The sequence below is a fragment of the Nyctereutes procyonoides genome, unplaced genomic scaffold (genome assembly GCF_905146905.1).
Source record: "Nyctereutes procyonoides isolate TBG_1078 unplaced genomic scaffold, NYPRO_anot_genome, whole genome shotgun sequence".
NCBI lineage: Eukaryota > Metazoa > Chordata > Mammalia > Carnivora > Canidae > Nyctereutes > Nyctereutes procyonoides.
This window is the reverse complement of record NW_026575140.1, coordinates 37,725,095-37,751,714: the sequence shown is the minus strand read 5'-3', so window position 1 is coordinate 37,751,714 and position 26,620 is coordinate 37,725,095. Positions and strand designations below refer to the sequence as shown.

Here is a 26,620-nt window from a genome sequence, read left to right as displayed (position 1 = left end):
TCCTACAGTTATTTCTTGGGCTACTCTCCTGCAGATCCTGGCCCTGCTCAGGCTGGATGGATCCTGTCTGCAGAGGCAGGGAGAATGGTGTTTATATTCATCAGTATGCATTTCTTGAAACTGGCCACCAGTGAACAATCAAATCACTTTGGAATATTCTTAAGCTTCCTACATGTTTGATTAGTTTTTCCCAGTAGGAAATGAAGCAGAAGAAGCAGCTATTAAGAGAGCTTGCTTTCTGCATGGCCTAAGACTGGCTTCTGGTGTAACAGTGATCTTCAGAGCAGACAGGAAGGTCAGAATCATTCCACATGTTGAATGGAAAGACTGGAACTGGATGTACTTAGTCTTTGTGATGGATGGGAGCAGAGGAGGGCAGGAGAATCTGAGGTGTCTTTTTGACTGTTTCACAGGCTGTTTGACACTCTTGCTTCAATTTTCCTCTCTATAGAAGAAGATTATTCATGTATAAGATCATCCATGTATTCATTCTCTTAGTAGCCTATAGAGCATGGCCCTCTACTAGGTGTCAAGGATTAAGAGTAAGATATAAGTAAGATACAGCACCCAAAGGAGCTCTTGCTGGAAATGGTGTGAGCAGAGACATAAAGGCTGTGGGTGAGTGAAGAGCAGCATGGGCCCAGACAATGGGGCCAAGTCATCCTGGAAGAGGCAGCAGGAAACTGCATGGGAATGTGAAAAAGAGAAGCCTGGTTGATGGTGTGGTGAAAGAGTAATTTTGATGGAGAAGAGAAATATCCAAGGAAGATCTTTTACATTTTGTCATAATCAGTGCTATAAGCCCTCTCTTCCAAGATTCCTATAAAATATCAAGTAAAATTTATACTCATTAATCATATTAATATTTGGTGAAGTGGATCATCTTTGGGAAGAAAGAAGTGCTGATATCTACCCCATGGTTTATGTGAGACATAAGAAGCTGGACACAGGAAAAAAGTAAGCCAATATTTAAATAATACATACAAACATATTTTAAATACAAATATTTAAATAATACATACAAACAATAATACATACAAAATAATACATACAAACACAAACATAATAAATATATTACATATATATGCATATGTACACTGTGTATAAATACACACTATATATGTAATATGAATATGTGGTATATATGTAACTCCCTCTTAAAAAGCCTCTTGGGGAACAAAAAAAGAATGTTATCTGGGTAATATGTTCTTAGTGAACTATAATGAGCTAATACTTAAGTACTTACTATGTACCAGGTTCCTTTTTAGGTATCTTTTTCTTTTTTTTAACGATTTATTTATTTATTTATTTATTCATGATGGACAGAGAGAGAGAGAGAGAGAGAGAGAGGCAGAGACACAGGAGGAGGGAGAAGCAGGCTCCGTGCAGGGAGCCCGATGCGGGACTCGATCCTGGGCCAAAGGCAGGTGCCAAACCGCTGAGCCACCCAGGGATCCCCTCCTTTTTAGGTATCTTAAATGTAATATATCTTCTTCAATCCTTAGATTAACTTCATCAGGTAGATACTACCATTATCACTCTTTTGTGTAGAAGGAATCTGACAAACAGAGAAGTTCAGTTACTTGCCCAAGGACACATAGCAAGTAAGATATAGAGCTGGACTTTGGATCCAGGCAGCCTGGATCTAGAATCTTAACTGTTAACTTCTCTGCTCCATTACATAAGATATGATTTGCTTTTAATATTTTTGTAAGGAATTAAATCCTTTAGGAATCCTCCAGTATATGAATGGAAGAACAAAGGCAGCTTTGATTCTCAAGCAGTCAAGTGTGAGGAACAGAAGCTTCCTCTCTTCATGGTGACTGTAAGTGCATTGCTCCCTGAATTTGATTGTAGATCCTAGGATAAGATTTGCTAATTTGGTTCTTTCATTCAACAATTATTTACTGAGTAGGCAATATGTACCAGAAACTATTTGAGGTGGTAGAAAAGAACAGAAACCAAATAAGCAAAATCTTAGATATTATGAAGTTCACCTAAGGACCATTGATGAGCACTTGGATGGTTTGTACGATCATGGCAACTGCTATCAAGAGAATGGGTGTTGTGAGAGTACAGAGGAGGGAAGAGAGCTGCTATAAAATGCAGGTGGTCCAGAGAAGCCTTGCTGACAAGATGACTTTTGAACTGACACCCAAAGGAAATATAAGAGCAAGCCTGCAATATCTGGGAGAAGAGCACTGCCACAGAGGGAATGCAAGTATGAAAGCCTTGAAGTTCAGTTGTACTTGACCTGTGTGAGGATGAGTTGGAGACCAGTGGGCCTGGAGCAGCCTGGGCTAGATAGAAACAGAATGGTAAAATAGCAGGTGAGAAGTTTAACAGAGACTTAGGTTTTTCACTCTGGTTTAAGTAACCACAGGAGGGCAGAGGGAAGAAGCAATGATTTTTTTTTCTGCCTTTTTAAAAAGATTACTCTGACTGCCAGGTGAAAAATCAATGATAAGGGGACAAAGATGGACACAAACTATTAATGTAAAACTCAGGCAAGAGATTATGGTGGTAATGTTGGAGGGTGGTAAACAGTGGTTTTGTATTTTGAAGGTAGAGTTAACCACACCTGGAAGTTTTCACTCCATAAACAGTATGTATAAATGCTAAAACTGGCTGAGATCACTTCCAGAGGAAGTCTTGATAGGGAAGAAAAAGTGTTCATGAATGGAAGCCTGGGCAGCTCTAATCTTGAGAGATTAAGGAGGCAGGAGGGATCAGCAGATGAGACTAAGAAGGAGTAGCCAGGGATAAAAGGAACACCAAGGGAGAGGAGCATCCTGAGAGTCAGGTAAAGAATGTGCTTCAGGAAGGAGGGTGACTAGCAGTGCTGAGTGATGCTGACAGTCAATAAAGACTGAGAACTGAGGGATGCCTGGGTGGCTCAGCAGTTGAGCATCTGCCTTTGGCTAAGGGCCTGATCCCAGAGTCCTGGGATTGAATCCCACGTTGGGCTCCTTGTGAGGAGCCTGCTTCTCCTTCTGCCTGTGTCTCTGCCTCTCTCTCTCTCTCTCTCTCTCTCTCTCTCTCAAGAATAAACAAATAACATCTTTTTAAAAAATACTTAGAACCGAGTGTTGTATTGGCAACATGGAGGTCACTGATGACCATGACAAATGATGACAAATGATGGACAAATGAACCATGCTGCTTTTGGTCTGGTGGCAAGGGTGAAAGCCTAACTGGAGTGGGTTTAGAAGAAATTTGAGTTACCCCTGGATATGCTTTCAAATGAGGCTTTCATCTGAGCAGAAATGGAATCTGCTTTCACACTACTCAGAGGCCTGAGTCTTGTCCTTATAAAACCAAGGCTCAAAGGCCCAAGGCTCAAAGGCCCAAGGCTTTAGAAACCGAAAATAAGAAACTGAAATATTTGAACCTAAATAGTATTAAAGTTGTCATCTAAGGCTTGAAATGTTGGAGTCACAGATCTTGCTCCAGGAAATAAAATGGACGAGTTGTTTTTATTCTAGTTCTCTGCCTAAGACTACAACTAAAGGATCTCTTTTATATATTTACCCCAGGACTCTGTCCCCATGTCTTCCCTTGACAAAAAAAAAAAAAAAAAAAAATTGTAGTGTCCTCCAAAGTCTGGACTCCCTGGGGAAAAAAAAATCATTATTTATCTTTGTCTGATGAAAACTTCTTTAGAGTTCATTTGTTAGTTTAGTGTAGCATCTTCTAAATGCCTGGCATTGGGTGCAAGTGTTGAGCTTGGACATGGAGAAGTAAATTCTAATCACTACTCTGTTACTAGTTTGTTGTGCAAAAAATAGTATCACAACATCCTTTTATGCCTCAGAATCCATTTAGTTTGGCAGGATAACTTTGAATTCCCTTAAATCTTACTCTCTCTGATTCATTCTAAAATTCATTCATATTTTCCAAGCTTCTAATTGATCTCAGCCTTCCCTTCTTTATATTAATCACAATTCTCCTTTGCAAGAGGAATAGGGATATTTTCTAACAACTCAGTCATCTTTATGAATCTTCCATTCGTTTGGATACTTATAAATTGTGGAGAATAGCATCCAATCTTGATGTCTCAAAAACTCAAGACTGAGCAATAGACTAGCAGCTGAGACCTGCGGTCTGGCGCCTCTGGTTGTTTCCTTTGACTTTTAGTGTGTATCAGTGAAGTCCTGGATATCTTTGGCTAGCTTTGTGCCCTTAGTCAAGGTAATTAACCTCTCTATGCTTTGGCTTTTCAACTGAAAGAAGAATATCACTATCACATGTGTTGAGAGAACATATGTGATAATCTTTGGGACTTACCTGAGAGTAGCTACTATTACTTACCTATCTCCTTATTTGATAGATGACTGTCAATTGTAGCTATCTGGCAATAGCCACTTGATTCAGAATTTATTATGCAAATATAGTCAGAGAGGTTCTCTTAACCCAGGACTTTAGGAAAAAAACAAAGAAGTTAAATGAAATTCAAAAGCACTATCAAGAATGAAAGTGCTCTTTGAACATTATTTACATATCACTGGAAATAAATCCCTATACCCAGTTATCTATGGTAACAATGGTGCTATCATTTTAAGGCCTCCTATCATCAATGAAAATCATTCCTAGTAAACACTAGTAATGTGTTCCTCGAATGCGCAGGAACTGACTTTACTAAGGCAAAAATAATTCTCAGTGTCAATTTCACCATGTTCAGTGAATATTATGAGAATCAATTTATAATTGAAAAAGCTGAGATGGTTTTTCCTAATGAAAAAATCATATATCCTTCCAGAGCTGGCTTAACAACAGGAGATGGTGATATCTAATTAACAAAAAGTTGGAATCAGAGCAACTCCAGAAAATCTTTCCAAGCTTCTGACCAAGATGTGTTTAAAGTCAGAAGTCATAGGTTGATTGGAATGAGGTTGAGATTGAAATATATCCAATCAGAGTTGACATTTTCCATGCATGCACTAAAAAAGATGTGGCTATTGCTTATGGATATAATAATTCAGATGGCTCTCCCAAAAACATATACTAATCAATTTCCTCTTAATAAGCTCACCGGACTTCTAAGACATGACATGGTAGCTCCTGGATGCATTGAAGCATTTGTCTTTCCTCTGTACCTCCAAGAAGATATTCCTGATAAACTGGGTTTGGACATCTCTGCAATAAAGATAGTTCATATACCTGATGCTAAAACAGGTAAAACTGAATTGCAGGTAGTACTCGTTACCCTTCTTTCTGGCCTCCTAAGGACTAAAACCACAAATATTAAGATGCCCCTTCCTCTAAAACTGAAATCTTTGACATTGTAGTAAAAGATTCTAGCAGAGACATAGATGAAAAAGAGAGAGGGAGAGTAAAAGCCCTCCTAAAATTGTCTGAAGGTCTGCATACTGTACAGTGGATTTTGAAATCATCTGCCAGTTTCCTTGCACTTTGGCCCTGTGACCAGCAGAACCATTTCTGTTGTGGTTGGTCTACATCTCTCCTCCAGATTCTGCTGGCTGCCTCTATTTGTCTCATGCTGTTTCTTGTCAGTGTGATCTCTGACACTGGTTGCTTCCTCTGGGCTCTTAGGGCAAGAGTCAGTGAAGCCCAGCCTTTGCAGAGGCAAACATTTAAAACCTACTGTAAGAACTGGAATTACCATTGCATGGCTAAAGAGGCTTGACTCCCTATAGTGAGATGTCTGCATACTTCCTGGCGGCAAAGTGCTTCTTCTGACACCCTCCATTCTGGATTCTCTGTCACATTCTTCTAAATTCCTTTGGGGGAAGAAGAACACTCAATTGTTCAGTCCTATTTGGGGCTCCTCCTATTGAATCAAAACATGAATTGTATAATACTTCCTGGAAGCATCAGACACTGTTTCCTTTGCTCCTTTGACAACAGGAAGGAGAGTAGTGGAGGGGGGAATTGTCCCACTTAAATCATTTCTATCATCCCCTCTACCACGTTGTGAGCCCTTTGAAGAAGGGATAGTACCTTGCACTTCTGTATATCTAATGCCTTGCTCACGGCATGCCCCACGAAGGGCATAGTCAATAGCTGTTGGGATGAGTTGCTACACCGAACCATTGCCTTGGTGTGTTGTACCAGGTCTCACAGCCTAGTGGATTCAAAGATACAGGACTTCTCTTCAGGTAGTCCAAGAGACAGGGTGGGGTGGGGGAGTGGTGCACCTGAACTCAGCTGTGATAAATCCCAAAGAAGTCCACAGTTTTCCAAAGATTTGCACGCTGAATAGGAATCTCCCACTCTGAAATCAGGGCTTCCCAAATCCTGGTCCACAGATTGGTGCTAGCCACCAGTGAAATAAAAATGGACAATGCAGTCATTTTTTTTAAGCAAAGCTAAATTTATGTTTTTAATCTAAGCTTATGGCCTTCCTGAAATGTTTTTTCATGTCCAGCTACACTGAAATAACCCTTTTCAAATTATGGTGATGGTAAATAGCAAATGTTATCCTTAATATTACTATGAGGGGAAAATCCTTGTTACCTTATATTGCTGCCCAGTTTAATTTTGTTTTGTTTTGGTTTGATGTTTTTTGCCCCATGCATTCTCTCTAAGGAGCACTGTTAGAATTGTGGTTTCTAATGAGACATGGACCATTTTGAAAATCTGAACTAAAGCTTTAGACCCTTTCTCCACAGAAACTTGCATGTATACACACATGCAAACATTCACAGGCAATTTTGGAAGGTTCACAGGCCTCTTTAGGACTAGCTGTATGCTTCTAAAGGATCCAGAAAATACAGGTTAGGAATTCCTGGACCAGAGGGAGTGACAGTCCACTACTGAGAGAAAATGACCTTTCCCCCATTCATCTGCTTTGTAATGAAATATTCAATGTAAATAAAAAGTTTTCCATCACTACCTTTAAAAGTCTAAGAACTAAGCATTGAGATCAGGGATTTAACAGATACTTTGCAAAAGCAAATGGCACTCTGTCTAAGGCAGCTGATACCCAGCATTTGAACCAGCATTCTGTGGTCTCGGTGGGTGCGGGAACCTCTCTTCCCTTTGGCATTTTTTTGCTGAGCATATGTTGCAACCCATCACCACCGACAGGGCTCTGTGCATCTCCCAGGCTGTCTAAGGGAGTCTTTTTGAAGGCATTTCAGCCATCTGTTAGGGTTTCCTGCTCTCAAGGGTGCTTTGATACCATGAGGAGATGTGACATGACATTTGGAATCTGGGACCATGCATCACAATGCCAAGGGCAGGGACAGCCACAGGGTGACTGACTCTGGCCCATTGTGCAGGGATGAGCATGTCAATCAAATACATCTGGCTGGGTAGTCATATTGACAGCTGGGCTGTCAACTTTAGAGGGGAGGAGGAAATGAAAGTTCTTAGAAGCCGTCGAAGAGAAGGCTGTTCGTCTCCCTCTAAGAAAGCCTTGGGGTGGAAGTGGAGACCACAGCTGGAGCAATGAAGTTGGCAGTGATCACAGGATCTCAGAACCATAAAGATGGTCAAATGCAGAATCTCCCAAACTTCAGTTTTCAAGCCCATAGCCATGATTCTTTGCTATCTGCAGGTCACCAATAATTTATATTTTCTTTAAATAGACTCCATTTTTATTTAAATATATTTTTAAAGAAACTTTACATAACTAAATAAATCTGGTGCCACCTGCTATAAATATACTATAGTCAAAAATAAATAAAATGAAAATAAAGCACTTTTTGGAAATTCTTGCTCAATGCTGTGGTCTGCTAGCTCAGTGTTAAAAGGAGAAGTCAACAAAGGTTTTGGGCTTGTTGTGGACACTAATTCAGAGTTTCTCCTTGATGCAGTTGGCAATATTGAAAGAAAATTCAAACCTGAATCCTCATCACCTTCTGTGCTCAATGTTAGTTAATACACATCAAAGAATTGATTAAATTTCGTGTGCCATGTCAATTCATTTTGTGTGCTACTGGAGGGCTGGATTTCACTCTGTTGGACACATGTATCTGATCCAAGCTGTTTGCAGAGGTGAGGACTCCTGGAGAATGGAAAGGACTTGTCCAAGGTAACTGTGATTCTAGATCTGTCCAGGTACATATACCATTTAGCTATGGAATTTTGCAGCTTCTGCTGGAGGCAGATTTTACATGCCTGTGCCTTGGCTTTGGATTCTACCTTGTGATGTGTTTTGGCCAATGATATGTAGGCAGGTGTGGTGCAGACAGAGGCTTCAAACTGGATCACAGAGCTGGGCTTGCTTTCTTGTACTTTACCATGAAGAGGACATGCCATGGTTAGTCGGCCAGTCTACGGAGGATGAGAGACACATCATGCAGGCCCAGATTTCATCTGTGCAAAGATCCAGTGCTGGACTCCTAGTTGCTGATTCCCCTTTTTGGCATCATATCTGGGGTGTATATGTGTGTGTGTGCATACTTGTGCATGTGTGTATGTATATATTAGATAGACAAGTAGAAGCAGAAGGAGGTAGGGGAGAAGAGAAAGGGAAAGGAAAGGTGGGTAGGGAAGATCAGTATCCATCTCTCATTCATCTTCTATCTTCCCAAAGCCTAAAGCAGGCTCTCAAAAATGTTGCTGATTAATAAATGTTTTACCTTTTAATCAACAACTTTCTAAATTCAAGGAGTATTTGCCAAGAATTCCATTATATACGTGGAACTGTGCTAAATATGCCTGGGAATACAAAAGAAGTCATTTCTGTGCCAGAGGGCATTACCCTGTATTTTGATGGCAGGGCCACACCAGCATAAATAAACTAAGCACCAATTCAAAGCTGTCTCATTCCTGTGCAGAACCGAGCAGCATGGTGGTCCTCAAACATGGCAGTGTCCTCTTCTGGCAGGCCATGAGCCTGCCGCCCCATCAGCATACAGCACAGCTCTGCAGCACCCCGTGGAGAGTGTAGGTTCTCCACAAATCTTTCCTATCTATTTCCTTCTCTCTCCTTTTATGTATAGACATTTCTATTGCTTTTGGTTGTTTTTTTCTGCCTTTGCTCCAGAGTATTCATAGATACCTGCATACCTTTCAATGAGTTGCTCTTCTGCGCAGTTGGTCTGATATCTTGGCACCATCCTTCACATTCCCCCTCTATGACCGAGTCCTGGGATTTGCATGCAGTCCATATGTTGAGTCCACTTTGCTCCATCTCCTCCCTGACCATGATCAATACCCTTGTAAATGCCTCACCTACCTGATTTCTTAGCATCACCTTTGTCCAGTCTACTACCCAAAGAATAGTTGGAATAACTTTGTAAAATGCTAATCTGATCATTTAAACTCCCCTGCTAAAAGAACCCCAGTGGTTTCCCATTATAATTTAAAGAAAAAGAAAACACTACAGACTCATTATTGCGCCCTATAATAATCTGCAGTATAATGTGAATGCTGTGTAGGTCCGCTTTGCCAATGAAATCAAGGAGATTCCACACTCAATAAGACACATCTTCTCACTTCCAGGCTTTCATTTTTCATGCCAAGTAAGCATGACCACAATCATAATTACCATTTATTTATTTTTTAATAATTACCATTTATTGAGGACATACTATAAGATGCACATATTTAAGCTCTTTATACACATTAACTTCTTTGATCCTCATAACTCTGTGATATAAATACTATTTTTATCCCAGTGTTATAGATAAGGAAATTTAGACACAGAATGTTCAAGCAATTTTTTTAATTTTATTTTATTTATTTATTTATTTATTTATTTATTTATTTATTTATTTATTTATTTATTTATTTATGATAGTCACACACACAGAGAGAGAGAGGCAGAGATACAGGCAGAGGGAGAAGCAGGCTCCATGCACCGGGAGCCCGATGTGGGATTCGATCCCGGGTCTCCAGGATCGCGCCCTGGGCCAAAGGCAGGCGCCAAACCGCTGCGCCACCCAGGGATCCCTCAAGCAATTTTCTTAAGGCCACACAGCTTGAAAATGACAGGGATCAGAACCCAAGCACTGTAGTCCCCTTACTGCTGCTGGGCCATGCAGGGACCATGGGATTGACAAATGCAGAAGGAATATCATCAAACTGCCACTAGCTTTTCCATCCCCATCATTTTTCTGGCTAGCTCTCAAGATATCCATATCCATCTATAGATAGATGGATATGGATATAGTTATGGATAGATCCATATCTATCTATAGTGGTATTGGTTCTCCACCCTCAAGAGATCGCTCAGTATAACAGCAACATCAAAAAAATCAGTAATCAGCTGCTGGAAATTGATAATGTCTATGAAGGGCTGAGATGGTCTTCCTCCAAAGAGGTAATTATGGGAACCTAGTAAGAATGGAAGGCATTTTGCAGAAAATAGAATATGAGCAATCCTCACAGAAATGTCAAAAGGATAATATGTCTTGCAAATGTTTATTGCAAACAGACAAAAGTAGGTTCAATTACTCATCACAGCCTACACATTTCTCTCTTTGTTGGCTGGAAAGCTCTCAGGTGTTTTGTTTTGTTTTGTTTTGTTTAATATTTTCCAGGATGGCATGGAGGTATTTTTAGCTTGAAATTTTGATTGTGAATGTCTGTGGCCTATTAAAAAAAATGCCGATGCAGCCTTGCAGCATGAAAAAGGATGACAAGAACTGGTGAACATGATTAATCCACTGGACTTCATATATCATCTATCCTTTGCCCCTCCTTCCTCCAATCCCTGTGCTCTCGGAACACTTCATCTGAGATTCTGGGCACTTGGAAACCAGAATCTGTATTCGGCACATGTCCCTCCACGATTAAATAAAAATAATCATCATCTTTCTCTGCTGTTGCCTCTGCAGGATAGTTTTTAACTCCACCTCCACTGCTAGTACCCCCAGTCAGGCTCATTGGTGTAAGAATAAACATCACGGGCTTTGGAGAAAACTGGATTTTAAATCTTAATAATGGTGTGACTTTGTGCAGGTTTCTTGTCCTTGTCGATTCTCAGTCTTCTGATATCCAGTGGGAATGACGATGCCTGCATCACAGGGCAGGTGGTAGTAGTAGTTAAGTGAAATGTATTTTAAATGCCTAGTGTTGAATAATATTTACTGTGCTACCACTCTGCCTTTATTATTCATTTAATTTAACTTTATAAAGTAGGAATAATTAGGATACCTGTGTGGCTCAGTCAGTGAAGCATCTGCATTTGGCTCAGGTCATGATCCCGGGGTCCTGGGATGGAGTCCCATGTTGGGCTCCTGCTCAGCAGGGGAGTCTGCTTCTCTCTCTTTCCCTCTGCCTCTCTCCCAACTCATGCTCTCTCGCTCCCAAATAAATAAGTAAAATCTTTAAAAAAAAATAAAGTAGGAATCTCTATTATACTGATAAAAAAAAAAAAACTAAGGCTCAGTTGTGGGTTAAACTGTGCCTCTGCTGCCCACCCCCCAAAGAAGAAAGATATATTGGAGTCCTAATCCCCAGTACCTTAGAATATGACTTTATTTGGAAATAGAGTCTTTATAGAAACAATTAAGTTTAAATGGTCATTAGGGTGAACCCTAATCCAGTGTGACCGGTGTTCTTATGAAAAGGGGGTATTTGGACACAGAAACAGACATTCCCAGAGAGGAGACCATGTGAAGACACAGAGCGAGAAGATAGCTATGAGACTGGGCTGATGCACCTGCAAGCCGAGGAACACCAGAGATTGCCAGCAAGTACCACACACTAGCAGAGGCAAGGACGTATCCCCCCACCCGGCCCTCCTGGAGCTGTCAGAAAGAGTCCGGCCCTGCTGATGACTTGACTTTAGACCTATAACCTCCAGATCTGTGAAACAATTAGCTTTCTGTTGTTTCCCCCCGCCCCCCACCAATCCTCAGGTTTTGGTGTTCTGCTATAGCAGCCCTGTAAACTGATACATTCCACAAGGTCACATTGTTAGTAAGTACCTCCAGGATTCAGTTCCTGGTCCAACTTAAACCCTGGGCTCATAACCACTCCTCCACCACTGCTTCTCCAACTGTGGTCCCTAGACTGGCAACACTGGCCTCACCTAGGAGCTTACTAAAAACGCAGAATCTCAGGCCCCAACCCAAACCTACCAAATAGGAATCTGCACCTGAACAAGATCTCCAGGGAATTTGTATGCACTGTGAAGTCTGAGAAATGCTGTAGACAACCTTCCACAGTGGCTGACAAACATGAATTCCTTTCTCTTCCTTTCCCTTGGTCCCCTTCATGTGCAGGTGCAAGTTGGTCTTTCCCTTTCTGGTATGTTCTCCCTCCAGCCCACTTCCCACTCTACTCTTTAATCCCCCAACACTGTTTGTCTTTTACACATGACAGGGAAACTGGGTGCAGTGAAAAGATGATAGGATTTGAGGCCCTCTTGCGCTTGTTTCAAAATTCTGCTCTCTCACTCAGTATGGATGCAAGAAGGCAAGTTGCTCATCTTTCCTGAGCTTCCACTTTTCCATCTATTCCTAGTGCTATTGCCCTACTGGAAGCCCTTGTCCTCATGTTTGGCCTGGATCACTGAAATTGATGGACTTCCCACCTCTCCGTGTCAATCTCAATCTGCTATCCCCATGTGATTGTAATGGACTCTCTAAACAGCAGATCTTCTCCTGACATTTCCCATGATTGCACACTCTGCCCTGGTTCAAGTCTGAATTCCCAGCTTCCTGTTCCCTGCATGATCTGCCCATGCCTCCATCTCTCCTCTCCTATCTCCCACCACTTTATTATTTATTATTTACCCTCTACGTATGCTAGCTTTCCTTTATGTTCTCAAGTTAGCCATCACTTCTTTCAGGATCCTTACCTACGCCACACCTCCTGCCCCTAAACTCCTATATCTTGTATGCTTTCTGTGCTTTTCTTTATTGTATTAATCAAGCTTTTTATTAATTGCATGTTGATTATTCTATATTCCTCTCTAGACTACATGAGCGTGAAGGCCAAGATCATGACTATCTTTGCGATGTTTGTTTCCTGGCCTCTCGCCCGGTATTGGACTATAAGTCAGCCCTCAATACGTATTTGCTTCATAGATCAAAGAAATTGGGAGATACCCCCAGTTTTCTGGCCATCATTGCACATTCTTTTTAAGAAACATTTGTTTCTGAAACTCCACTGCTATTTTACAGATTAGGTGCCAGTTGTAGAGTAAGTACAGGAACAAGCAGTGTATTCTTTCTGAAGTTTCTTTGTTCTTTCCCGCCTGATTAAGCCGCCTAGATCCTACCTCGTTGAACAAGGCTAAAGTATTTACTCCTAATTGCTTTAAGTAAGACCTGTGTGATCTAATCACTAATCAGATGCTTGCATTTAAGAAAGAAAAATGGCTAATTAACAGAATCCAGTAGGCCAATATTAAGGATCAGAGCTCTCTCTGTGGCAGCACGGTAATAGAAGTGCATAGTGAGGTCTGGAGAGTCTTTGGGGCTTCAGTGCCTCTTTCCTTCTCAAAGAAGTTGAAACAACACACACACCCCTAACAGGAAGGAGACATTGTGAATGAATCCTAGGAACCTGTCTCTTCCTGTACATTGTCAGTAGTAAGAAATGCTGTGACTTTAAAGTTAAAATGTTAGAAATACAAAATGAAAACTCACAAGCCACTTGTGAAATTGGCACAAGAGTAACAAAAGTGGTTAAAGTTTAGGGAAATAGAAAATCTCTTTCACACAGGATGGGCTAGTGTTGGCCTTGCATATACCACATGCTCAATGAATTCTTGTTGAGTGAAACACACGCACACACACTCCTTTATTAAAAAGCTGAAAAGAAAAGCTGAACAAATGGAAACTATAATACTCTATTCATGGATAGGTAAACTCAGTGCTGTAAAGATGCCACTTCTCAAGTTAATCTAAAGATTCAGAGTGATTCCAAGCAAAACCCCAACAGTTTGCCAGGGAGATTGACAAGCTGAACCTAAAATTCACATGGAAGAGTAAAGGACCAAGAATAGCCAGGCATTTTTTAAAAAGGAAGAGATAAGAAAGAAAAATAGATGACTGACTCTACATATTTAAGATTTACTCTAAAGCTCCATGTAATTTTGAGAAATGGTTTTGTTTTTGCTTTTGTTTGCTGGTTTAACAAGCTGGTCATCCAGGGAACTGATTTTTTGGCAAACTCCTAGAGACACTCTACACTGAGAGATTTGAATGAAAAGCGAAAGCACACATTGTGCACTTGCTCAGCGTTGACCACTGTGAGCTGCAGCTCTGGGCAGCAGAAAGAGGCAAGGTCAGACGTCGCCAGGACTGAGCTCCAGCTCTGCCTTTCAGTCTGAGTTTTAGGATCAGTTGTTACACTTCTCAGAGTCCCAATTCTTTTAATCTATAAAATTCAATTAATAAAAATGAAATAGGAAAAAAGTCTCTGTTGGGCTGTATTCTAGTGCTTTTAAAATCTGTTTATTCCTATGAGAAATGGCTTTCTGTAAAGCAAGTGTTGCTGACTCAACTGTCTTCAGGGTTTGGGCATATCACACTGATAGATAGTGATGTCAGGGCTCTGTTGATGTGCCCTGCTCAGATAAACAAACCTGTGCTCTCTGCACAAGTCAGCTGGGGATTCCAGGACCACAGAAGACACAGAAGACAGTGGGTGGGGGGATGAGGGCAAACCACAAGTGACTGTAAATCAGAGGTGCAGCCCAATCAGCCTACACACCCTCAGTCTGTAATTTCAGCTCAAGAGCAAAGAACCCGACATGGGAGTCAGAAGAGGGGCAGAGACGGACTCTCACTGTACCTTTGCTTCAGACAACAGTGTGACCCAGGGCAAGTTACTTCACATTATGAGCCCTATTTGTCCACCTTTAAAATGGGCACCAGTGGCTCTGACATTATAAAATGCCTGTCCAGGACTCTAATTTGTGGATGCACTTGCCAATCTCACCTCTCAAATTAGTAGTAAAAGAATCTCACTTCTAGAATTGGAAGACCAGTGTTCACTTCCCAGCACTAGCCACCTGCTAAATGTCACTTGAAAACATCCCAGAACTTCCCCTACTTCAGTTTCCATCACTAAAAATATGGAAGAAAAGTCATCATATCTTCTTTACAGAGTTGGGGTAACAGGTGTGATACTTGACAATTAAAATGTTTTATAACTGGACAGCAATGGGAAGGGCTATGGATAAATATAATGGAAAAGAATGTAGATAAATTATCTACCAAGTCCCAAATACCCAATACCTACGTTATTTGCAAATCCAGCTTTCCTGGGATGTAGGTCCTGCTATACTCATTTTGCAGATGCAAAAACAAAGATTTCAAATCGTAGGTGTAGGGAGGAATGGCAATCTTTTCCTCCTGATTCCAAGGCCCATGACTTATTTCTCCACCTGCTGCTTCATCAGATGGGCCAGGCATGTCCAGTGCTAGGACCCAGCAGTTGTCACCAGGTCAGGGACCATGTGAGGGGGGCCAGCTAAAGCTAAGACCAGTAAGCACATTTCCATCTACCAGTTAGGCCGGGCTTTGATTCCTGTAAATGAGGTAGTTAGCCATGTTTGTACAGAGCAAGATTGAGGATTTTCCCTATGCATGAAATTGTGGGCAACCTGAGACCTACTTCTGAACATGGGCAGAAGGCCAAAGACCCAGGTGAACTTGCTCCTGACTCAGGTAGAGCAGTCTACTCAAAAGGATCACCTCTCACTCTTTTTATGAAACCAACGTGCTGTTCTAACCCCGCGGAACACAGGTCAGCAACTTCCTGAATTACCCTTCTGCTTGCAATCCAGTTGTAGTGGTGAAATATTATGTTGCCCAGGGCAGGGATATCCCTGGCTCTTAGTCGTTTAAATTGCGAAGTTTCCTTTTTAGAAGAAAGGAAGATTTATTGAATGCCTACCAAGTGTCAGGCCTGGTGCCACTCGCTTTGTACCAATGATTTTATTTATAAAAACTGTAGGCATTAGCTTCTGTTACTTCAGTTTATCAGATGTTAGAAGGGAAGCTCAGAGGGGTTAAATAAACTTACTAGAGGCCACAAGTTTAGTAAATGCTAGAGCCAAGGATTAGACTCTCTGGCTCTCTGACTCCAAAGCCTGACTCTTTCCATATCACCAGTCTGCCCACTGGTGTGACACTGATGGCAAATATGCCTGTAAAATCCAAATAGAGTTTCATTTATTAATGGTCTGCAATGGAAGAAGACGCTAGCCCAGCCAATAGAAAGCTCATTTGTTTTGTAAACAGAGAATAATTCATTCATTTGCTAATGTGCTCTCCCAGCTAAAGTCTGAGCCAATTCTGCCTTTAATCTGTGATATAGCTTGAAAGCAAGGATGTCCCCCCCCACCCCCAGCCCATGCCTTTGAATATTCCATTTGGGACCTGCAGGAATGATGCTTCCTTTGTCTCAACATCAAAGCACATGTCTTTATTTCTTGACAGGTGTATGTATATATATATATATATTTATATATATATATATGTTGAAAAATATAAATAAGTACTGAAAATCAAACCCTTCGGATTGCCCCATTGTCCCATTTTCCAAGAAAATGAAAGAGAGCATAACTTAAAATGAATAAAAATACACTCCCCATTTGGAAGTCTGAAATTGACAGTGTTTACCAGAAATTGTATGAGCGGAGAACTTGAGCTTCTATTTGATTGTGGGTTAGAATCCACGCCTGGGCTCTGAGATTCTTCCTTTGTGAGTGATTGCTACTGCTGGGGGAATTGGCAGTGTGACCAGGCCGAGGGAAGGGATAAAATGATTAGGTCCAAGACTTCATTGCGAAGCTTCTTCCTCTGAGATTTAGAAACCATCTTTCTTTCAGCCTCTTAATGTTTCCTGAACACCGTGAATTTCTCCAGGGGGCTTTATGGCCAGAACTGATCGCATTCAATTCTCTGGGGAGGAAATAGGCAGGTTTGTCTTATTTATTTATTTATTAAGTAAAGAACAAGAAATGGAAAGGAGAGTCCTCTTATCTTGATTGTAGTGGTTGAGGACCGCTAGAAACTTGAGAGTAACTGGTCCTTAGCCTGAATCGTTTCCCCATTGGATCGAACTGCCCCTACCCTCCTCTTCCCTTTCTTCATCATTTTCCCCAGGCTTTTGTTCCCCCTATTTCTTTTATTCTCTATTTACTCTGTCTTCTTCCTTCCTTATCCTAATCTTTTCCAACAGACTTTAAGCCTCTGATGCAGTCAGCCTCTGTAGTTAAAAATCACCAAGACTTATAGCATCACAAGTAAAAGCAGATGTTCCAGAAGGACTACAGCCAGGGAGCAATCAGGGCTGAGCATGACTGAGAAGGGGCATCCCCCTCCACCTGCTGCTCAGGAGCCCTCTGCTCTCTGCTTCCTGACATGACACCATCTCACTGCCCACTGCTCCTCGACTTGGACTTGCTACAACCCCTCCAGGGTGTGACTCTCTTTCATGACTCTGGTTCATCCTCACCTTTCTGTCTGCTTCCTTTCACTTTTAGTTTCTGCTTCTAGCTACATCATGCCCTTCATAGCTCCTGGTTCAGATCCCCAGCAAGGAATCTGACTGCCTGAATTGGGGTTCTCCAGAGAAACAGTCAATCGGATGTGCAGAGAGATAGATAGAATAAGCTATAAATGCATATAGGCTATAGGTACAGATAAACAGGGTATCTAGATATAGGTTGGGTATTTATGTTATCTATATAGATAGAGAATATATATATATATATATAGGATTTTATGAATGTATGATTTATTATAAGGAGTTGACTCATGTGATTACAGATCCTAAGTTTCAAGACCTATAATCAGCACACTGGAGACTTAGGAAGCATTGATATTTCAGTTCAAGTCCAATGGCAGGGAAAAAAATCTGATGTCCCAGCTCTACGCAATCAGGTGGAAAGATTTCCCTCTTTCTCAGCCTTTAGTTCCATTTGGACCTTCAACTGATTGGAGGAGGCCCACCCATATTAGGAAGAGCAATCTGCTTTACTCAGTTTATCAGTTTAAATGCTAAACTTATCCCAAAACATCGAGAAGAATGTTTGACCAAATATCTGGGCACCCTAGAGCCCAATCAAGTGGGTACATAAAATTAACCATCACATTGCCCTCTCTGGTGTTCTCTCTCCTTTCTTTCTTTCACTCCTTCCCACCTGGCTGCCTCACAGGCAATTTGCCTGGTTAGCCTTTGGATTAGCTGCCATAGGAACAAGTGTTCATATGTATCCAGTCACCTGAGGCTGAGCAGTAAGCCGAGGGGACACATCACCTGTCACCCATGGCTGTCCCTGAAGCAGTAGCTTCAGGGAAGCAGTCCCCTTTAGAGAAACTTGAGATGGAATGATCAAATTGTTAAGAACAGCCCTACAGTCCAAAGACCCTAACATTAGTAAATGAGGGGAGTTTGTGTGGTGAGCTGCCAAACGGTAATGAAATCAGATATCTTAGTGAGCCGCAGGGTCATGGTAGGCACTGTGGATACAAAGGTAAAAGGACATGACTTCTGTATCCAAGGCTGTCACAGAGGGTAGGAGAGGCAAGTGGATGATCTCTGCATCTCAGGAAATGTAGAACGCTTGGCTACAGGAATTCTTGGAGATCTAGTCCAACGCCCTGTATTTCCCAAGTCAAAAAATGGAAGCCTGGGGACACCTGGGTGGCTCTGCCAGTTAAGCATTCGACTCCTGATTTTGGCTCAGGTCCTGAGGTTTGGCTCCATGCTCTGTGGAGTCCTCTTGAGGATTTTCTCTCTCCCTCTGCTCCTCCTGCTACTTGTACCAAATAAATAAGCAAACAAACAAATAAATAAATAAATCTTAACAAAAAATTAATAGAAGCCCAGAGAAGTTAACAGACTTGCCTAGAGTCTCACAGCTAATTATTGGTAGAAATTTAATTTCAATTACTATGTATTAAATATACAATATATGTAGATTAGCCTAGACCTTTTCACACTTGTTATTTCATGTAACTCTTACTACAATGATGTAAGGTAGGCTTTATCCAGAGGAGAGACCTGAGTTTCACAGAGGTACATGGACTCAAGTCACAAAATTAGGTAGGAGAGAAATGAAAGAAGGTTTTCTGTTGTGTCAGTGTTGAAACAAAGGCAGTGTTAGAAACTGTAAGTAGGACGTCAGAGTGTCTTTAAGAAAAGCATCTGATGCTCACCAATATGATACTTCCTTGCTTTTTGGGTAAACAAATGTTTAATAGAAAAAGAGCAACAGGAAGGACATTTTTGGGAGACTGGATAAGAAAAGTGGTAATGTAGATAAGAAAGTGGTTTTCTAGAACATAGAAAAAGAGAAACCCAAAAAGGGAGGGGGTGAACATCTTTGAGATGATCAATACTAAAGATGTTTTAATTAAGGACATTTAAACATCCCAGGAAAATATCCATTTTACAGGTGAATAGGATGATTTAGCAACAAAGAAGAAACTGAAAGAATTGGATAGGGCAGTGAGGCAAGGCCTGCTCAGTGTACTAATGACACATTCTGTCCTTTTTCTCCTTAACCCGAAAGACCTCAACTTGACCAAAGAGCTATTTGAAATATCATGCATATTGATTTTTTTCCCCAGGCTGGGTTTGTAATCTTTCCTGAAATAAGAGCATTCAGACCAGAATGAGCACTGAGCTGCTAGATTCTGCAAACAGGAAGGCTTCCCTGGTCAATTGAGCAGAACACAAGCAGGATAATGTCTCTGGTTATGGCACTTCTGGTTGTAGTTTTGGACTTCATTTCCCTCATCATCTTCCCCTTCTATTCCCTCCTCCCCCTTCCCCTGTTCTACTCCCTCCTACCTACCTCAATTTCTTGCTATATATTTCTTTATTTTCCCTTTTTGGGGGGTGAGGGAGAGTGCACGTGAGAGCATTGGTGGGGGAAAAAGCACTGGTAGAGGGACGGAGAGAGAATCCCAAGCAGACTCTGTGCTTAGCACAGAGCCTGATGCAGGGCTCAATCCCATGACTCTGAGATCATGACCTGAGCCAAAATCAAGAGTTGTATACTAAACCGATTAAGCCACCCAGGTGCACCTCTTGCCTTTTATTTATAGAGCAGAGTATATAGAGTAGGGATCATGACTCAAATTGCCATCTAGGTCAACAGATCACTAATATTAGGATGTAATAATATATGGAACAGAGGATGTGCACATTTGGAAAGTGTATGCCTAAGCCATAAGGGGCAATGGCCACTGAACTCCACCTAATTTTTGCCATACTTGACTAGGGACCAGGTGTTGCCAAGTCTTCTGACTTTTCAAAAGAACCTGGAAATCTGGATACAACTTTTATGCAACACCCTGATTTTTAGATCTTAATAATTAATTCAATTATTTAAATTCTTACAGACTGGTAATGACCCATTAGTCACCAGCTTTTGACCCCTGGTATATAATGTAAGAAGGATAGTTGAAATCATAGCTTCATTGCATCTAACTGTGTGACTCTAAGCATGCCTCTTAACCTCTCTGAGCCTTAGTTTTATTGACTATCAAACAGTACAGAAGATGGTGTATTAAGTGCCAGGCTTACTCTCTCATATCAAGTAGATATACCATAGATAATAATTCACTCCTTTCCATTCAGTCCCCTGACCATAGTGTTTCAATCATGTATACATCTGATTCCAGAGAGGAATATTCAGTTTATTACAAGACCAGTGACGACTTCTGGAACATCAGCATGCCTTTCTCCTGCAAACGATCAAATCACAAGAGCTTACAGAGTGTTCTTACCCTGCTTTGTTGAAAGCCATTTCCCCAAAATGCATTTTATGTGGGCAATGAGTCTCTGTTCATGCACAATTTCACATGAAAAGATTTGCCCTTTTCATCGTACGCATGGCTTGAATCGGCCAGCCTGCGTGAAAATATTTCCATTCATTAGCATGCCAAATGATGTCACTGGCCTGGAACTGGGGTGGATATTGCATGGACTCTTAGAATCCTAGCACTCTATAAAGATTCTCAGAGGAGACCATCTCATCTAGCCTTCCACACAATGGCCCTTTTGATGCAGATTAAAACACCACCGGAAGGTGGTGAGGGCTCACTATTCTGGGAAGCCGCCCTGGCCACTGTAGTTATTTGAAATATCCCCCTTGTATCACATTTAAATCTGAATATCAGTAAATTCTGCCTGTTGGTTCAGATCTACCCTCCAGCAATACTGAGAATAAGTTTAGTCCTGGCACAACATGCTACGGCATTAAATAATCATAATGGTGAGAACTTATGTAACAATGTCAGGACTGTACTTTACAGGTATTTACTTAGTTACCAATTCACAAAAACTCTATCAATCAATAATGAAGCATTCTCATTTTCAGAATGAGGAAATGTGAGACTCAGAGCAATTAAATGTCATGCCCGAGGTCTCATAGCTAGTGAGAGAGAGAGGCAGGAAGGAAGCCAGGGTGATATAGCTTCCATATGCTTAGGGACTACATCCCTTTGTGAAGAGACACCTGCACCAAGGTCTACAGCAGGACCAAGGGCTCTGACGTCACCCAGAGCAGATTTACATTGGGGATCTTTCACTTCATCTCAGAGCAAACTTGGACAACCTTCTCCACACCTTTGACCTTTAAATGAGAGGTACACCACCTCTAAGTGGTCCTGGGAGTCAAATCTCTGTAAATTGTCTAGAGCAGAGCCTGGCAAGCAGTGGACATACAAAAGGTTTTTGTTGAGTAAATGGCATTTATTAAGACCCCAGATAGCACATCACCTGCCTTTCATCTTTCCTTCCAAGATAAACATTCCAAGAGCCCTCTTCATACTACTGCTCACTTTTCTTTGGGCACTGCCCATTTTCCTCTGTCCCTTTCAGCATGAAGGATATTTGGGGATGGCCTTGCCTAGCTTAGAATACAGCAGTATTCTTGCTAGTTTAACTCTCCACTCCTATAACTGCACCTAAGACTGCAAATACACTTCTCTCTCAAGCATCTATTCTGCTCCAGGTTCTACATTGGAAACTGAGGATAAGTAAATGAATTAAAACAAGGGCTCTGTCCTAAGGACCTCGGGTAGAGTGGAATTGATGGTACCAAAGTTATGGTACCAAAAAGGGAGTGTGAAGGAGGGAAAAAACTCTACCCAGGGCACACTGAGACATAAAACCTTTTTTTGAGATTTATTTATGTATTCATGAGAGACAGAGAGAGGCAGAGATATAGGCAGAGGGAGAACAGACTCCCTGCAGGAAGCCCGATGTGGGACTCGTTCCCACGACTCTAGGATCACGCTCTGGGCCGAAGACAGATGCTCAACCGCTGAGCCACCCATGTGTCCCCATAAAACCTTTTTGAATATGGAAAGGAAAGGAAAGAAGGGACTAAAGTATATGGTTTAGAACCTTGGAAAGTTTAGAACCTACATGTCAAAAAACAAATCTTAAAATGATGACATAAACTCATGGTAGATTATCTAAAAGCTCTTAAAATGAGTTATAGGGAAATTCATAAATATGACAAAAACCGCAATATATAAAGAATAAGAGGGATCCCTGGGTGGTGCAGTGGTTTAGCGCCTACCTTTGGCCCAGGGCACGATCCTGGAGACCCGGGATCGAATCCCACGTCGGGCTCCCGGTGCATGGAGCCTGCTTCTCCCTCTGTCTATGTCTCTGCCTCTCTCTCTCTCTCTCTCTCTCTCTCTCTCTGACTATCATATATATAAAAAAAAAAGACTGGTAAATATTACCACTTCAAAATTTTAAATAAATGTATGACAAAAATGAAAACACAAGAAGCCAGCATATAGCAAAGGTTGCTGGTTATGAAATCACCCATAGATTTGAAGATACTTTTGTCACATATAACAAAGGATAAGTATCTAGGCAAATGCTAAACCAGTAAGTAAAAGACAAAAAAATAGATAGAAAAATAAGGAAAGGAAATGCACAGGCAGTTCACATAAGAGTAATCATAAATGCCTGATAAACATATCCCCAATCTTACTAATCAATCTGGAGAACTCAGCTGAAATAATAATGAGAATGATAATTTCTCATCCATCAGACTAGCAAATATTTAAAGGTATGACAAGATCAAGTGTTGGTGAAGGAATAAAGAAAAACTATTACAATTGTCATGAGTTTCTGGAGAAATATACACTGATAATACACCTACAAAGAGTAATTTGGCTCTCTGAATGCATACGTTCCCTATGACCCGAAAATTCTGATACACATGTGCACACATATGTACATACACTTCCAGACACACTCTAGAGAGTATTGTGGACATGTGCACAAGGAGACATATACCAGGAAATTTGTTGCAATTCTATTTATAATGGCAAAAAAATATAAACTTTCTTCCTGCCCATTAGTTGAGGAATGGATGACTTAAGAAGAATAAGCTAATGATGAGATCGGAAAGACAGAATTTACTTTTATTTTTTATTTTTATTTATTTATTTATTTATTTATTTATTTATTATTTTTTATTGGAGTTCATTTTGCCAACATATAGCATAACACCCAGTGCTCATCCCATCAAGTGCCCCCCTCAGTGCCCATCACCCAGTCACCCCCACTCCCCAACCACCTCCCTTTCTACCACCCCTTGTTTGTTTCCCAGAGTTAGCAGTCTCTCATGTTCTGTCTCCCTTTCTGATATTTCCCACTCATTTTTTCTCCTTTCCCCTTTATTCCCTTTCACTATTTTTTTTAATTGTGAAATATAATTTATTAGTTTTAAAGAGAGTTTATATAGTAGTACCTTAATTTCTACCATGGGCAATCCCTCAGAAAATCTTTAGTTACATTGTGACTGCCTTTAAAACTGTTCAAGAAAATATCAAAAGTGGAAGTGATAGACAAAGTCCATTTATTCAGAGAAATAAGGGTAGGATCAAAAAGCAGATGGAAATGTATAAAGTGATATGATGATGAAAACATCCTCAGAGAAAATTTTTATTTATTTATGATAGTCACACAGAGAGAGAGAGAGGCAGAGACACAGGCAGAGGGAGAAGCAGGCTCCATGCACCAGGAGCCTGACGTGGGATTCGATCCCGGGTCTCCAGGATCGCGCCCTGGGCCAAAGGCAGGCGCCAAACCGCTGCGCCACCCAGGGATCCCCCACTATTTTTTATATTCTCCAAATGAATGAGACCATATAATGTTTGTCCTTCTCCGATTGACCTACTTCACTCAGCATAATACCCTCCAGTTCCATCCGCGTCAAAGCAAATGGTGGGTATTTGTCGTTTCTAATGGCTGAGTAATATTCCATTGTATACATAGACCACATCTTCTTTATCCATTCATCTTTCGATGGACACCGAGGCTCCTTCCACAGTTTGGCTATTGTGGACATTGCTGCTAGAAACATTGGGGTGCAGGTGTCCCAGTGTTTCACTGCATCTGTATCTTTTGGGTAAATCCCCAGCAGTGCAATTGCTGGGTCGTAGGGCAGATCTATTTTTAACTCTTTGAGGAACCTGCACACAGTTTTCCAGAGTGGCTGCACCAGTTCACATTCCTACCAACAGTGCAGGAGGGTTCCCCTTTCTCCACATCCTCCCCAACATTTGTTGTTTCCTTCCTTGTTAACTTTCTCCATTCTCACTGGTGTGAGGTGGTATTTCATTGTGGTTTTGATTTGTATTTCCCTGATGGCAAGGGATGTGGAGCATTTTCTCATGTGCTTGTTGGCCATGTCTAGGTCTTCCTCTGTGAGATTTCTGTTCATGTCTTTTGCCCATTACAGGATTGGATTGTTTGTTTATTTTTTGTTGAGTTTAATAAGTTCTTTATAGATCTTGGATACTAGCCCTTTATCTGATAGGTCATTTGCAAATATCTTCTCCCATTCTGTAGGTTGTCTTTGAGTTTTGTTGACTGTTTCTTTTGCTGTGCAGAAGCTTGAAAGACAGAATTTAAGTGAAAACGTATGCAGGACTGTATTTAGTATAAGTACAATATGATATCATTCATAGATATCTTTTTAAAAACCCACACAAACACTAAACAATGTTGTATGTTACTCGTACATAAAATGTGTTTAAAAAGTAGACTGGAAAAGATAAAGAAATGAAACTCACAAACAAGACTTTGGTTTTTAAAAGATTTTTATTTACTTATTTGACAGAGAGAGAGAGAACCAGAGAGCAGAAGTGGTGGGGTTGGGGGAGCAACAGAGGGAGAAGGGAGAAGCAGACTCCCTGCTGAGTGGGGATTCCCAATGCAGGGTTTGATCCTAGGAACTTGGGATCATGACCTGAGCCGAAGGCAGGGGCTTAACTGGCTGAGCACCCAGGTGCCCCATGAGAGAGAATTTTAATTTTATCTGAAAATGTTGATTTTTAATTAAAAAAAGATTTAATTCTGGCAAAATGTTAATAATTATCTATTATTGGTGGTGAGCTCATGGATATTTGTTATAATTCATTGTCATTTTTTCTACTTTTATAGATATTTTCAAAATTTAAATACAATTCCAGGAGAAAAAAAATGCTACTTTAAAAGTTTTGAATAAGTCATTTTGATGAGAGAGGGTGGGAGTCCAGGTTTCCCTGGATTTCTTCCCTTCAGATGGCCCTAGGAAAATACAAGCACCAGCTCATGGAAAAGAAAAGTAGCACAACAGTCCAAGTAATTTCTGATTATAAGCTTACAACCCTCCCAGGAACCAATCATATAATTTACTTTTTGCTAAAAATCAGATATAAATATGAAGCAAAAGAAATTTCTGTATTTATGTATTCAAACTTATTTATTGTTTGTTAAAAGTTTAACTAAATAAGTTTGAGGGTCTCCTGGATGGCCCAGTCACTTAAGCATTCAACTCTTAATTTTAGCTCCAGTCATGGTCTCAGAGTCATGAGATGGAGCCCGGTGTCAAGCTCTATGCTGAGCACGGAGCCTATGTAAGATTATTTCTCTCTCCTGCTGCCACTCCCCCTCCACTCATGTGCTCTCTCTCTCTCTCTCTCTCTCTCTCAAAAAGAAAAACAACAACAACAACAAAAAAAAAAAACTTTGAACAAACATTGGTGAGCATCTTCCCCCATGGAAGGTGCTGCGCTAAGAGGAAGGTACACATGGATAAGCAATTTTCTTGGTTGGGAGTAGAGCATCAAAGCTTCATTTTTACTGGGTACCTACCCTTACTTCCAGATTTCTCCCCCATGTCACCTTTATAAGTATTTCCCTTAAAAACACTGAGAAGGAAGTATTACTATTCCCAATCAATAAGTTAATATATTAACCATGAGCCAGCCCAAGGTTACCATCATCATTAGTGAGTAGCAGCATTTAATCTCAGACTCAGGTTTTCTGACACAAGTTTCCAAGTTACTAAAGCAGACATTGGCTATTTTCAGAGAAGTGAGATTGCGATCTCTTTTGAGATGTACAGGATTCTGTAAAAAGCAAAACTTTCCAACCTTTACTTTTGTCCTTGAAACTGAGAAATAAAACTGTAAGTGGAACTAATAGTCTTTGGATGGCGGGCCTGCCTACCGTTTAGCTTGCGTTCCCATGGGCAGGAACCATGTCATTGGCCATGGTTTCCTCTGTGCTGAGGGCATAGATGCTCATATGGAGAGTGCCCTCAGAGCCTACCTTGCACCTGCAAGTGACAAATTGTCATCTGAGAGGTCTGTGAACACTTAGCTGACTCTTCCTCGTTGAGAGGACACATACTCCTCATGCAGAAAGCCCAAGTAGCAAGGTGCTGAGGTGCATAGGACATAAGATCCAGGCTCCTAATGTCATGGTT

The 26,620-nt window shown here is 41.0% G+C and overlaps 1 protein-coding gene and 1 pseudogene across 1 annotated transcript in view; one reads left to right on the top strand and one right to left on the bottom strand.

Moving 5' to 3' along the window:
- The window catches only part of DAB1 (DAB adaptor protein 1), a 1,111,289-nt gene that overhangs the window by 437,670 nt on the left and 646,999 nt on the right, over window positions 1-26,620 (top strand). The window lies entirely within an intron of this gene.
- LOC129496871 (pumilio homolog 3-like) overlaps window positions 26,365-26,620 on the bottom strand; it is a 144,186-nt pseudogene continuing 143,930 nt past the window's right edge.